This window comes from Metopolophium dirhodum, chromosome 8, assembly GCF_019925205.1.
Source record: "Metopolophium dirhodum isolate CAU chromosome 8, ASM1992520v1, whole genome shotgun sequence".
In the NCBI taxonomy this organism is placed as follows: Eukaryota; Metazoa; Arthropoda; class Insecta; order Hemiptera; family Aphididae; genus Metopolophium; species Metopolophium dirhodum.
The window spans coordinates 13464068-13479751 of NC_083567.1; positions in this window are offsets into that span (position 1 = coordinate 13464068).

Consider the following 15684-nt stretch of genomic DNA (forward strand, 5'->3'; position numbering starts at 1 on the left):
GATACATATAGCTATAGCTATTAATGGACAAAGGTATGCCTACATTATGCACGCAGTGCATGAGTTGCAAACAAATTAGAAGGGGTTTATTAATGCATTTATTTTTTTCAAAAAGAAAAAGTACTCGGTTTCCCCACGTACCCGCACAATGCAATAATCATTGGTTATGCGATGTATCTGAGCTGGTCAAAACGACCAAACGTCTGTCAATGGCACGTTTTTCGATGTTATTACAGCGCAATAATAACATATACCTAGCTAATTATACAGAGTTATAGGCTGCAGTGCCGCAACTAATTTGGTATCCTTTGGCTGGAGCTAAGCGAGATTATATTATGCAGCCTAGAGAGGCTTTACGGGCATCAGACAAAATATAATACTTAAATGATCAGTTTGATATGGGTATCAAAATCGCAGTTGAACCAGCTGGATTCAATAGTGGTAATATTTTTATTTTTTTATTAAAATAAAATCAATCGGTTCGGTTTGACTTAATTGCCCTGTAACTGCAGGGAATATATTGTGGACCGCGGTGTCCGCGAATACAGGGTCCACTGTATAATTAAATGACCCATATTACTATACATATTTTTGAATTCTGTCTGCGGGATATGAAATTTTATATCGTCAATCTCCCACAGAATTACTAAAATATGTTTAGGGAACTGATTGATGTAGGTAAAAACTGAGTTATAGAGTGACAGAGTGTACCCAGTTTTAGTGGACAATGGTATATGTATATAGTGTGTATATAGATGTACTTGGCGGGCGATTGTAAATTACACCGATTATACCTTTTTTGTGTTAAATGTATGGCTGCATGTTACTTGCGTCCCAAAAAAAGATATATTTTTCAGGTATTAAATTTTACCGGTAACTTGCGTCCCCTTTGTGGGACGCAAGTCGGCTATATAATTATTATCGATATTATCTAATAAAATCACTAAAATCGATAATATCGTGTCATTAAAATCGATAGTTCATAAACCTTAATAATTAGGTACCTACCTAATATATAAATAACTATTATATTAATAACTTATGTGGGTATTAATTTATGTGAAGAAGTCAAAAGGTATGGGAACATGTATACATAGGTAATACAACTTATTGGTTGTTACTTGTTAGATTCGATAAGATATAGCAATTACGTCGATAATCTTTTGTATTTTACTCGTACAAATTATATTTTCACATATTACATTTATTCAGTACAATTCGTCTTGTTAGACCAATAGTTGTTTCTGCAAAAATACCACTCATCAATTAAAAAAAAAAAAGTTAATTTAATAGTTAAATAGTTAAATTTTTTCAAGCTATGGAAAAAATGTGTATTTCTAAATTGGTTTTTATATAATTGATGGTTATAAGTTTGGATATCATGACAAAATGTAAAACATGAATTTTTTTTATTTAAATTTTGATATCGATAAATCGATATTTTTGGGACGCAATTAGGTTATAAAAAAAGGTACACCGGGACGCAAATAGACTATGACCTTTTTTCGAACCTTTTTTTGCGGGACGCAACTCACCTACTGATAATAATTTCGGACGCAAGTAGTATGCTCCCAAATTTATTCCACTGGTATAGACTACTTACTATTATTTAACGTATAAAACAAACATATTAAGATCCACCGTTCATATTTTTTAATTTTAAGTTAAGACTCAATTTGATTATAATAATGACACACATTTTCGATTTTCCTTCCCAGTTTAAGGCTAAAATTAATTGCACGCGGCGGTCGATGTCATAATATACCTATTGTAATTTTTATAGCTTAAATATTTGATTTTTTTTATAGTGTAGATATTATGATTTATGAAATGCGATATTATTAGGTACATTTCTAAAGTTGATTTTCTGTTCTGATAAAGCGAATAAAGTGTATTAAGAGTACAAAGCGTATACTAAATTATCCCAAATATACATAATCATAAAGTTTGAAAGTTTAGTTTTAATTTTAATTTATGATATCGGAAGAATCTACATTAATTTAGTATCGGTGGATTTGGGCATTTAAATTCATATGCTATAAATCCGGGCGTAACCGTTTTCCGTCAAAATGACCCTCGACCGTTATCATTATGACCGTTTTCCGCCAAAGATTATATTCCGATTCCCACAAAAAAAAAAAAATTAATAAATTATTTAATATATTTTTGAGAACCCCTAATATCAGTTATATCTCGCGTTATTGTTATTATATAAATAATTTTAGACAAATAAGTAGTTAAGAATACCTACATTAAAAACACATTTATGGGCATTAAACTAGGTAAGTTCGAATTTGTCAAACAAATCTCTTTTTCATATATTGTAAATATTGAATACATTAAAATATGTAATGTATTATTTGGACGAGAAACTTATCAGGTTTCTAATTATTAATATTTTTATTTTGCTGTAGTATAGGTAATACTATTCGTTTAATTTTAATTGTATTTAATATATTTTAATAAGATCAATATCTGTTGTCTGTGATACAAGGTGAGGTGCGTATATCGTAATCATTACTATTTTATGGATTTAGGTTTAGGGGCTCCCAAAAACTAATTTTTTTTTGGCGGAAATCGGAATAATATAACCTTTGATGGAATACGGTCATAATGAAACAAACGAGGGTCATTTTGGTGGAAAACGGAAACCCCCATAAATCCGACCCTAACAACAACTAGTGCGTAAACCTTCAAAAAAATTTAAAATTTAAAATTTAAATTCAAATTTTGTGTAATATTTAGTAACGTTTTTTGGATGAATCTCTTTGCCACTCACCAGTCACCCTGTATGATCTGCCCTTTAAAGCGTAACACTAACATAACAGCATATCTCCATTTCGATCATCTATATACGTTAGAACTATTACTATACGTCTTTACAAACAAACGAATTCGCCAATCGCGAAAGAGCCGTCAAAGTGTTTGTTATTTTTGATACATGGTTATTGTAATGACGTTCGCAGAAAGATAAACTCGTATTTATTAATACTATCTTTTTATATTTATAAAGTATTATGTAGTGTATTATAGTCTGATTTAGGCCTCAAGTCTTATAAAATTGTATGTGTGTGTGTGTGTGTGTTACAAAGTGTACATACAGTAGAGCTAGTGTGTACAAATTTACATACCATCATATTATTACAATGTTATATACTTATATTAAATTGAACTATTAAAGTCGCGTGACCTTGTGCCACTATAACGAATATCGTGCAATATTCATAGGTACCTGCTCTAGTGCTCTGGATGCCTCACGTATATCTAAGGCCATCAGGGTGTGTACAAAGGAAATCTCACAATATTAAAGATGTTTTCTTCTCCGTTGTTATTATAATTCATATTATCTTATTTTAAACGCCAGTAAGTACCTACCTATAATGTTTTAATCACCAGTCACCAGCACCTGCTCAAAAATCAGCCGAAAACAAACATTAATAACAATAATAATTCGACAAACCTCGTATTATCATCATAATATACGAACACGGCACTGTAACTATACGAAAATATAGGTACATAATATTATACCTACGTGGCCATATGTATATTGTTATATTATTATGATTACTGTTACTAATTGAAATTTGAAGGAAAAAATTAGTTTATAGATTTTCGATTTCAGGTCACACAATCGCGGTTGCACCGATAACACGTATTGAACTCTTATCTTGAAAAAAAAACACTCGGTAATTGTGGCAGGATATCGCCGTCAAAACGAGTAGCTCGAAAATATGTATATCTAAGTGGCCGTGCGGCGAGGTACTCCACGATATAACATAATAATATTATATACCTAATAGTAATGATAATATAATAATAATAATAATATCGGTATAACGCCAAGGTAGTATAATAATAATATTGTAAAGTGCGCGGTAGTTGATACTTGATTATTATTATTATGCGTACTATAATATAACGCCGCCACTGCAGCCGATGCCACTGCGGCTACCGATGCCGCCGCCACTGGTCCGGCACACACGGACCGCGTTTCATGTATATGTCTCTGTAATAATAGGGCCCAGATAAGACGGAGATGGCTATAATAATAATAATATTATGCTTATTACTTACGTTTTTATATATTATATTATAATATAATATACTTCCTAATAATATTTATCTATATTAACAACGGGAACGTGCGTATTATTAGACCATAAAATGTCTTGTTTTATTGCGATGCGTGCAACTAATAGTTATATATTATTATGACATGTGTGCGTATATACATATGTATATATATGTATTAGTTATATGATATATGTGGTCTACGCGTTCACAATAATAAAGATGAAAATAATTCAAATAAAGCAATAATTTTAAAACAACGAACATTGCACGCCCCTACGTGTACATGTTGTATGCATTATGTAATTATGTATATAGATATTATAGGTAGGTACAGCATTAACCTGATGTTATACACACATATTAATATTATAACGTACCTACTTTTATTTTAAAAACCATTTTTTTTTTTATATTTTATTACTTGGATTTACGAACGCGTCAGGAAAAACAACGGAATTGAAATTAGATGGTCGCATCACGTCATATTATTATAACATTATTTTCGGTAAATCAGGTATAGGTACATTATACTTTCGTTGATGTCGTAAAACCGTCTCATAAGTATTATAACAGTATGACATTAATATACATATTATAATATATAATATAATTAGCTGATCCGCGCACTTCGTTGCCCGTAAAAAATGACAACTCTTAACTCTAGACTTAACGTCATCGTCACTTACGAGTTGTATATTATATATTATAAGAGTTGAGATACATATAAAATATCTCGTCCATGATTTCTTGTTTTCAATATTATGAAAAGTTTTACAACTCGCCACGTGCACAAGTAATAACACTTAATTTATTTTTGATTTTTTTTTTTTTTTGTGGGGGGGGGGGTATGGTAAAGTCAGTAAAATTATTCAATTTCCACAATGATTGCTGTAAAAGTGAATTATATTCACACGTCATATTTTTATTCTATTTATTAATAGACTGTAAACCTAAATAATATTCTTACAGACTAAAAAAATTTTGTTATAATATTATATTGTTATAGCAATCTATTATTTAATTTATATTACTCATGGCTAAATAATTTATATAGGTATGATCGCATTGAGACGTATTTTCGTTATGGGCTGCGCACGTACAATTATTGCATGTTTTAGCATGGAAAGGAATCTCAGCTGGCAGTGATTTTTGGATTTATTTAGTCAAGAAATTTATAATTTGTATGGTTTTGTTGGCAAATAAATCGAAGTGATAATATTCACTGCCAGTGGCGGCCATGGCACACCTGCGTATCACAAAGTTGCGACCATACCTATATAATATATTTAGCCATGATATTACTGATATCTATTATTCCTAATGTCAAAAATGTGTATGCTTTATTTTATTATTAGAAATAATTGTATATGATGACATTAGGGAAGCTTTAAAATATACAAAAATACATAAGTCATGGAAGGGGGTCTGCGCCACCGGGGTGTAGATAAAAGTTTGGAACATACAGATAGACACATAGGTAGGTACTTACGAATTACAAGCAGCCAATGGGTAAAACAATATATTCACAAATGAATAATTAATTAACTGCAGGCAACAGATATATAATGCAAGTTATACTATAGGAAAGTCCGAAAGTACGTACACGATTTAAAACGGTGAAACAGTGAATAATATACTCGGCAGAGATTGAGGAGAGATGATTCCTCGTCAAAATCAAGAAGGAAAGTGTCCAAAATATGAAAAAAAGATAGGTATAGAAATCATAATATTCATAATATTATTAGTTCAAGAACACAATACACGATTGTAGCCCTTGGATTCCAAATATCAACAGAATCTCCGAGTATTTTACAGTTTTTCCAATAGTAATATTACTGATATTTCTTGATATTTATTTCAAGTCTATAAGTACCTGCAGTTACCTATGGAAAATATTCTTAGGAAATCATTATGATTTCCACAATCAATTAATTAGAATACGTAGTGAAATTCTAAAAACAAGAACCACTGCAGTAACTAGAAGCAAAAAGTGGTTAAATATTAAATTCCTATTAATCGATAATAATATTTATAATATAATATAATATATTAAGTTGTATGCTTAGGATATTCATCTATGTTACGACGAAAAATACAAAAAATATTATTGATAAACTATTATATTTACCTACCCAGTACTTACCTTTTGAAGTTTGATAGTCGTAAATAATAAGTAACATTAATATATTATGATTCTCCATTTCACCAATCACCTTGAATATTAATAGGTAAATTATAAATAAAACAATAAACTATCCCACTTGTCTAAATTCCATGTTTATCACATAACAGTAAAAAAAAATGTTGTCTACACTGGAAGGTACACTGCACAAATACGGGTATCAAAATATTATATAGGATTTATTTTTAATAATATTATGTTGAATTTAACATTAATATTGTTAATAATAAATGTTAGTATGGTTATTTCGATAAAAATATTTTGTAATTTGTACAATGTAATGTTTATTAAATTTATTAAACTTTTTGTAAAAAATTAACAAAAACCCTATTGATTTAAAAATGCTTTTTATAAATTAAATTGAATGACCTGTCTATTAATTCAATGTATTTCTTTTTTAAATTAATGTTTATGTGTATAACTAATTATACTGATAGTAATAGTTGATTTTACCTATACATTTTTTTAACTCAATAATATATTTTTCAAATTAAAATAATAATTCTTATTTTAATATATTACTATTTGTTAATAAATGAAAATTAAGCATTATTGAATTTACTAATGAATTTTCGTTCAGTGCGGGCTGATGTAAGAGGGAGAAAGGGGAGGTTCATTTGAGCACGAATGGCTAAAATGTCCCAATCTGGCCCTGTAGAGACCGGTTCCACTATACTATAGTGACTATAGGATAGGGTAGGGCTGGTGGTATTTAAAATGTTGATACCGGTATCCGGTATTTGTTTACTACCGGTATCTACGGTATTACCGGTTATACGGTATTTTCGGTAATTAACAAAATTACTGAGGTGCGGTAATTACCGAAAATACCGGATACCAGTATTTTTTAAATACCGGTTATTATCGGTATACCGGAAATACCACGAGCCCTAGATTAGGTTAGGACATTTTTTGAGGTTACAATGGTTCCTTTATAATTGATAATTATTGTAACCTCGCCTCAAAAAAGGCCTCTTATAGTTTATCTCTCTCCTAGATATTGAACTTTCTCTCTTCTCCAAAAAAGACCGCAACCTATTGCGAAGCCAGTATAGGCGTTTCCTATCCATTCTTATAATCTTAGTCCGTAATATATGATATCAGATAACAGACAGGCAACGAAAATCACTATATTAAATTATGTCATTATATATAAAAAATAATAAATAATAAATGCTGGTATATGTCATGGTATTTTCGGTAATTGCCGGGGTACGGTATTGTCGGTAAGAATGGTAATTACCGAATCACGGTATACCGGTATTCTGAAATACCGAAAATACCGCCAGCCCTAGGATAGGGTTTCGCGTGGGGATATTCGTCGGCTATGGCGTGTTCTCTCGCCGGACAGACTATATTATAGTTGACTCTGAAATTAGTGTAGAAAACACGAGGTGGTTAGAGGTCTCGGTATAAACTTATGGTCCGACTCGAGTTTTAAACACCATATATGTTGAATAGAAAATATACTGTTTTGCGCAATGGCCTAAAACTTAGGTGCTGAATTAAACGTGCCGATATTTGTTATCCGTGTCATAATTTGTTATGTTGTATAGGCTAGGTACTGTATATACTGGCCGTTATTATAAATATTAAATAAATATTAACATATTATAATATAATGATAATGTATACCTAATTTAATAAAATCGAAGTTTATGTCCTTTACAAATAATAGGATTATGCGATATGCGCATAATAATTATTGATTTTTACTTACAATAGTTATTTCTACATGATTAAACCACCAAAGCACCATCATGAGAACATGATATTTTCACTCCGTGTATACTTATCTTAAGCGTATGGCTAATAATAATAATGAACCTAATAACTAATAAATAATAAGTCATAACTGACAAAAAAAAAATGTAAACCGATTAATTTACTATACCTACATGTTTGTTAGCAAGTCGTAAATCGAGCGATTAAAGAAATACTATCGTTTTACGGGTAAACACTGCGATAAAAATAAATACTTGCAGCATAATTATGATATTAATTAGTGTAAAGACGTAGGTCCATTTCAATGGCCCCCCCCCCACTTTCGAAATTTGAACTTCTGACCACGCCAAACGTTTGTGCATCGTTTGTGCAGAAATGTGCACCAGGTCCTGACGTTTGTGCACAAAAACTCCCAGCGATATCCAAAAAACAAAGTGAGGGGTATTAATACGAGGGTCCCCCTTTTTTGAAATTTTAAATATTTGTTATATTAATAAATGTTGTTTACGTACCTAATAGGTTTAATAGAATTTTACTATTGCCATGTAAACGTCTAGAAATAGTAGGGCAGTAGGTTCATAATATATTATATTTAAATATTGTGTTATTATAATATGAATGATATAATAATATTATGCTTTAAATATTCCTAGGTTATTTAAAAATTAAATACCAGCGTTTCTAAATTACAAATACAAAAATCTTAATTTAAAATATCTAAAAACATAACTACCGCTTATAAATTATAACCACAGGTTAGCAATACTAACTTAAAAATAAAAAGTTATAAATTAATATAATAATTGCTTAAGTCGTATACAACCGAACGCAACTTAACCTAATAACTATTAGTTGTTACATCTTATAATACGTATTTTGGGTATAACATTTAATTTTACACTTTTAATTTAATTCTGAATTGAAAATGTATCCCTCATACAGTTTTTTACTGTTACTAAAATAAACATTATTGTTTATATGTAATATTATACCCACTCAGCACTCAATATTTTTATAATTGGCAAGAAAACATACATTTGCACCACTAAACACATTATCTTTCTGGAATTACTGTTAGAAGCAATCATAATAAAATATACAGCAAGTTTATAATTTAAGTTAATTTTTTTAAAAAATATTAAAAATATTATCGATTTCTTGTTGTAAATTAACAAAATTGTTTTAATACTATATTAATTAAACAAACAAATCTGAATTCTTTCAGTACACACTATACCAGTGGTCAGCAACCGGCGGCCCGCTTTACATTCTACGACAACGACATTTAATCGAATATTATATCAAAAAAATCATATTGTATAAAATATATAATTGAACGTTTCTATCAGTCATATTTTATAATGGTAGATATACCTTGACAGTTACCGATAAGATACCTAGAGTAGATACGACGAGTGTATTTGGATTATAAAATTAATTTTCTATTCTGTTCAGTAAAGTAAAACGTTGCGTATTTCAACTACTCGCCAATCCATTTAATATTGATTATGAAGATGTTGATGTTGAGCTTCAAATGGAAATAATAGATTTGCAGTCACAAGATATCTTAAAAGACTCATTCAAAGCATCTCCTTTAATTTTTTTCGTTGAACTTCCGGCATCATTTTCAAAAATTAAAAATATAGCTGCAAAATACTTCAGTATGTTTGGATCCACTTACGTGTGTGAACAGGCCTTTTCTCATATGAAAAAATTAAAAATCCATACCGTTCACGTTTAATTAATGACCATCTCCACCATGTACTTCGAGCCAGCACAAGAAATTTTAATATGGAAATTTAAAAAATAATAAACAATACCCAATAACAAAAATCAAATTAAGCCTAAAGCAGTTGTAATTTCTATACTTTTATATTATAATTATTATATTATTAAAAACTGTAATTTTTATGCTCTATTATTTTAAAGTTTTAAACGGTTATTTTTTTCTTTTTACCTTCTTCAAAAGGTTGCCAACCGCTGCACTGTACTATATTAATAACTATCAGGCACCTCCTTAGAACTTTTTTTCAGGGTGTTCTGAGTGGATCAGATACATTTTGTACGTGAACAATGCCACAACAGACTGTTTTTTTCATAAGCTACAGTGATTACTTAGATAAATAATTTAATTTATTTTAACACAACAAATAATTATAACAATGGTTATAATTTATTACCATAATTTCAAATTAAGTCTGTGAATACCTAATTTATCCAAAAGGTATTATTTGTTGACTATACTAAACAAAAAATCAAATAAATAAATATAAATCTTGTAAATATATTATAACTTATAAGTGTAACATAAGTCGTAAATGTATCCATATATAATACACTATATATTATATTCTGTATTCTGGAACACAGTTGTGAAATTATAATTTAAATCTATAACCTATTAGAATGTTAGTTTAACAATTAATATATTACTTACTAGAAAAAATACTTTTTAAAAAATTTAACTCTAGGAATACCTACACATTACAAAGTACAAACTTAAATGCCCAGAATCTTAAACAGAAGAAACTAGGGCACCAAGTAATCAATTTTCAAGTTCAATACAAAAAATTCAACTAGAGTCACATTACTAAAAAAAAAAAATTGAAGGAGGGTGTTGGCGCCCGAAGGCAAATGCATTTTAGGAAACAAAACAAAAATTTTGAAAACATTTAACTGTAGAAATACACATTACAATGTACAAACTAAAATGCACAGAATCTTAAACAGATGAAACTATTCTAAATATTTAGTTCATTAATAGGGCACCAAGTTATCAATTTTTAAGTTCAATACAAAATATTCAACTAGAGTTGCATTACTAAAAAGAAAAAATTGAAGGAGGGTGTTGGCGCCCGCAGGCAAATGCATTTTAGGATACCCAAAAAAAATTTTGAAAAAATTTAACTCTAGGAATACCAACACATTACAAAGTACAAACTTAAATGTCCAGAATCTTAAACAGATGAAACTATTCAAAATATTTAGTTCATTAATAGGGCACCAAGTTATCAATTTTCAAGTTCAATACAAAATATTCAACTAGAGTTACATTACTAAAAAGAAAAAATTGAAGGAGGTTGTTGGCACCTGCAGAGCAAATGCATTTTAGGAAACCAAAAAAAAATTTTCAATAAATTTAACTCTATGATTACACATTACAAAGTACATACTTAAATGCCCAGAATCTTAAACAGAAGAAACTAGGGCACCAAGTAATCAATTTTCAAGTTCAATACAAAATATTCAACTAGAGTCACATTACTAAAAAAAAAAAAATTGAAGGAGGGTGTTGGCGCCCGAAGGCAAATGCATTTTAGGAAACAAAACAAAAATTTTGAAAACATTTAACTGTAGGAATACACATTACAATGTACAAACTAAAATGCACAGAATCTTAAACAGATGAAACTATTCAAAATATTTAGTTCATTAATAGGGCACCAAGTTATCAATTTTTAAGTTCAATACAAAATATTCAACTAGAGTTGCATTACTAAAAAGAAAAAATTGAAGGAGGGTGTTGGCGCCCGCAGGCAAATGCATTTTAGGATACCCAAAAAAAATTTTGAAAAAATTTAACTCTAGGAATACCAACACATTACAAAGTACAAACTTAAATGTCCAGAATCTTAAACAGATGAAACTATTCAAAATATTTAGTTCATTAATAGGGCACCAAGTTATCAATTTTCAAGTTCAATACAAAATATTCAACTAGAGTTAAATTACTAAAAAGAAAAAATTGAAGGAGGGTGTTGGCGCCTGCAGGCAAATGCATTTTAGGAAAACAAAAAAAAATTTTGAATAAATTTAACTGTATGATTACACAATACAAAGTACAATCTAAAATACCCATAATATTAAACAGAAAAAACTATTTAAAATATTTATTTCATTAACCAAGGATTATTCAAAGGGTACCAGATTGTCGATGTATAAAAAATGTGGCTAGAGGTTAAATCATAAAAAAAAATTGAAGGAGGGTGTTGGCGCCCGCAGGCAAATGCATTTTAAAAAAGAAAAAAAAAATTAAATAAATTATATTGTGGGAATAAACATTACAAACTTCAAACTAAAATGCCCAGAATCGTAAACAGAAAAAATATTCAAAATATTTAGTTCATTAAAGAATGATTATTTATAGGGCACCAAGTTATCAATTTTCAAGTCAATACAAAATATTTAACTAGAGTTACATTACTAAAAAGAAAAAATTGAAGGAGGGTGTTGGCGCCCGCAAGCAAATGCATTTTAGGAAACCAAAAAAAAATTTAATAAATTTAACTGTATGATTACACATTACAAAGTACAATCTAAAATACCCAGAATATTAAACAGGAAAAACTAGGGCACCAAGTTATCAATTTTCAAGTTTAATACAAAATATTCAACTAGAGTCACATTACTAAAAAAAAAAAATTGAAGGAGGGTGTTGGCGCCCGAAGGCAAATGCATTTTAGGAAACAAAACAAAAATTTTGAAAACATTTAACTGTAGGAATACACATTACAATGTACAAACTAAAATGCACAGAATCTTAAACAGAAAAAACTATTCAAAATATTTAGTTCATTAAAAAATGATTATTCATAGAGCACCAAGTTATCAATTTTCAAGTCAATACAAAATATTCAACTAGAGTTACATTACTAAAAAGAAAAAATTGAAGGTGGTGTTGGCGCCCGCAGGCAAATGCATTTTAGGAAACCAAAAAAACTTTTAAAAAAATTTAACTGTAGGAATACACATTACAATGTACCAACTAAAATGCACGGAATCTTAAACAGAAAAAACTATTCAAAATATTTATTTCATTAACCAAGGATTATTCAAAGGGTACCAGATTTTCAATGTATAAAAAATGTGGCTAGAGGTTAAATCATAAAAAAAAATTGAAGGAGGGTGTTGGCGCCCGCAGGCAAATGCATTTTAGGATACCTAAAAAAAATTTTGAAAAAATTTAACTCTAGGAATACCAACACATTACAAAGTACAAACTTAAATGTCCAGAATCTTAAACAGATGAAACTATTCAAAATATTTAGTTCATTAATAGGGCACCAAGTTATTAATTTTCAAGTTCAATACAAAATATTCAACTAGAGTTACATTACTAAAAAGAAAAAATTGAAGGAGGGTGTTGGCGCCCGCAGGCAAATGCATTTTAAAAAAGGAAAAAAATTAAATAAATTATATTGTGGGAATAAACATTACAAACTTCAAACTAAAATGCCCAGAATCTTAAACAGAAAAAACTATTCAAAATATTTAGTTCATTAAAGAATGATTATTCATAGGGCACCAAGTTATCAATTTTCAATTTAATACATTAACTAGAGTTACTTAACTAAAAAAAAAAATTGAAGGAGGGTGTTGGCGCCCGCCGGCAAATGCATTTTAGGAAACCAAAAAAAAATTTTGAATATATTTAACTGTATGATTACACATTACAAAGTACAATCTAAAATACCCAGAATATTAAACAGAAAAAAACTAGGGCACCAAGTTATCAATTTTCAAGTTCAATACAAAATATTCAACTAGAGTTACATTACTAAAAAGAAAAAATTGAAGGAGGGTGTTGGCGCCCGCAGGCAAATGCATTTTAGGAAACCAAAAAAAAATTTTGAATATATTTAACTGTATGATTACACATTACAAAGTACAATCTAAAATACCCAGAATATTAAACAGAAAAAAACTAGGGCACCAAGTTATCAATTTTCTAGTTCAATACAAAATATTCAACTAGAGTTACATTACTAAAAAGAAAAAATTGAAGGAGGGTGTTGGCGCCCGCAGGCAAATGCATTTTAAAAAAGAAAAAAAAATTAAATAAATTATATTGTGGGAATAAACATTACAAACTTCAAACTAAAATGCCCAGAATCTTAAACAGAAAAAAATATTCAAAATATTGAGTTCATTCAAGGATGATTTTTTACAGGGCACCAAGTTATCAATTTTCAAGTCAATACAAAATATTCAACTAGAGTCACATTACTAAAAAGAAAAAATTGAAGGAGGGTGTTGGTGCCCGAAGGCAAACGCATTTTAAGAAGCAGATAAAAAATTTTAAAAAAATCATATGGCACCAGGTTGTTAATATTTTAAAAAAAGATATATATAAAAGAATCAAAAAAAGTTAAATATATAAAAAAAATTAATTGAATGGAGAACGTGAGGGAACCTAGCCAGTCTCTTTTCAAATTATATATTATGTACACAGGTACTCAGCGTACTCTCAGGTATAGCCGGTTAATCTTGAAAAATTTGTATACAAAAAAATCTACTAGAGTTCAATGAAGTGAAAAAAAAAATTGTTTGAGAAATCTGGGTGAAATAACACTAAACAAAAGAATACGCTGGAAGCTAAATACTGCAATACATATTAACTACAATCCAAAAACTAGGTTTTGTTTACATTATAATAATGCGAACAGTTATTATTATCAGAGGTGTATTACGGTAATATATGTATTAGAAAATGTATAAAAATGAATGTAAATTATAAAGGATTCAAAGAAATTAAATGAGAAAAGGTCCTGCACGGACTCTACTATGGGATTGTAATTTATGAAGGACATAAAATGTTTAATTTAAAATAATATTGTGTTTGGTGGGTCTACAGTCAATATTAAATTACAAACTATAAAGTCTAAATGCAAATAAAAACATAGTCAGATATCTGTTTTAGTCTTTGTAAATATGTGCGGAAAAAATTTAGATTTAGTACAATGTAAAAAAATGTGGAAAGGAAACCCTGAGAATTCTTTGACAATAGGATATTAAAACACAAAACTATATATTAAATTAAAACTATTGATTTTATACATTTTCTATTTACAAAAACTCATAAGTATTGAAAACCTTATAAAACCCTAATAAAATAATATTTTGTTATATTTTAAAATACATTTTATAATTTGTTGTGGTGAAAAAATCAAAATTTATTGTTGGCTGTATTTAAGTTTTTAATAACTATACTGGTACAACTCTTACTGACAGTCTTTAAGACCGTGTTAAAAACCATGATGATTAGTTAACATCTAATTTCCTGCCCTATCCTAACCTAACCTAACCTAACCAAATTAATAATATTTAAATATTTTCTTTCATTGTTATGTTTACAATATCGAATACCTTGATAGTTAATAGGAAAAGATCATCGCAAAGCTCTCGACCGGTGATGATAGTCGTCTATCATTACCATAGCTTCAACTAATCATAGGTTTACCTAACTAACCTTCTTATGACTTATTAGGACACATTGAATAAAAAGATCCTGATTTGCAGGTTGCTGAAATTAAGTGTTTGATTATTTAGTTGATCCTAAGATTGTTGACATCTTAATCCATGCTATGGATGAAGCCCATAGATAATAAAGATATCGATAGTCCACGCCTATGTTAAATAAATTTTAGTCCGCGTACCCGCGGAAGGCAATTGAGGCTCCTTTATACTGATAGTCGATACTCGATATAGGTATACTTTATTTGGCCTCAATTGTTCCCCTCGAAGACCACTGATAAGACCATTATGTTATATCTTTATTATCTATGATGGAGCCATACCCAGCTCACTCGTGTAAACAGTGTGGGTCTGGGCCCCATACTCTGATATTAAAAGCCCAGCCCACCGTCATATTATTCTCTATGCAAAAAGTAAATTTAAGACAAATTTGTAAATCAATGCAC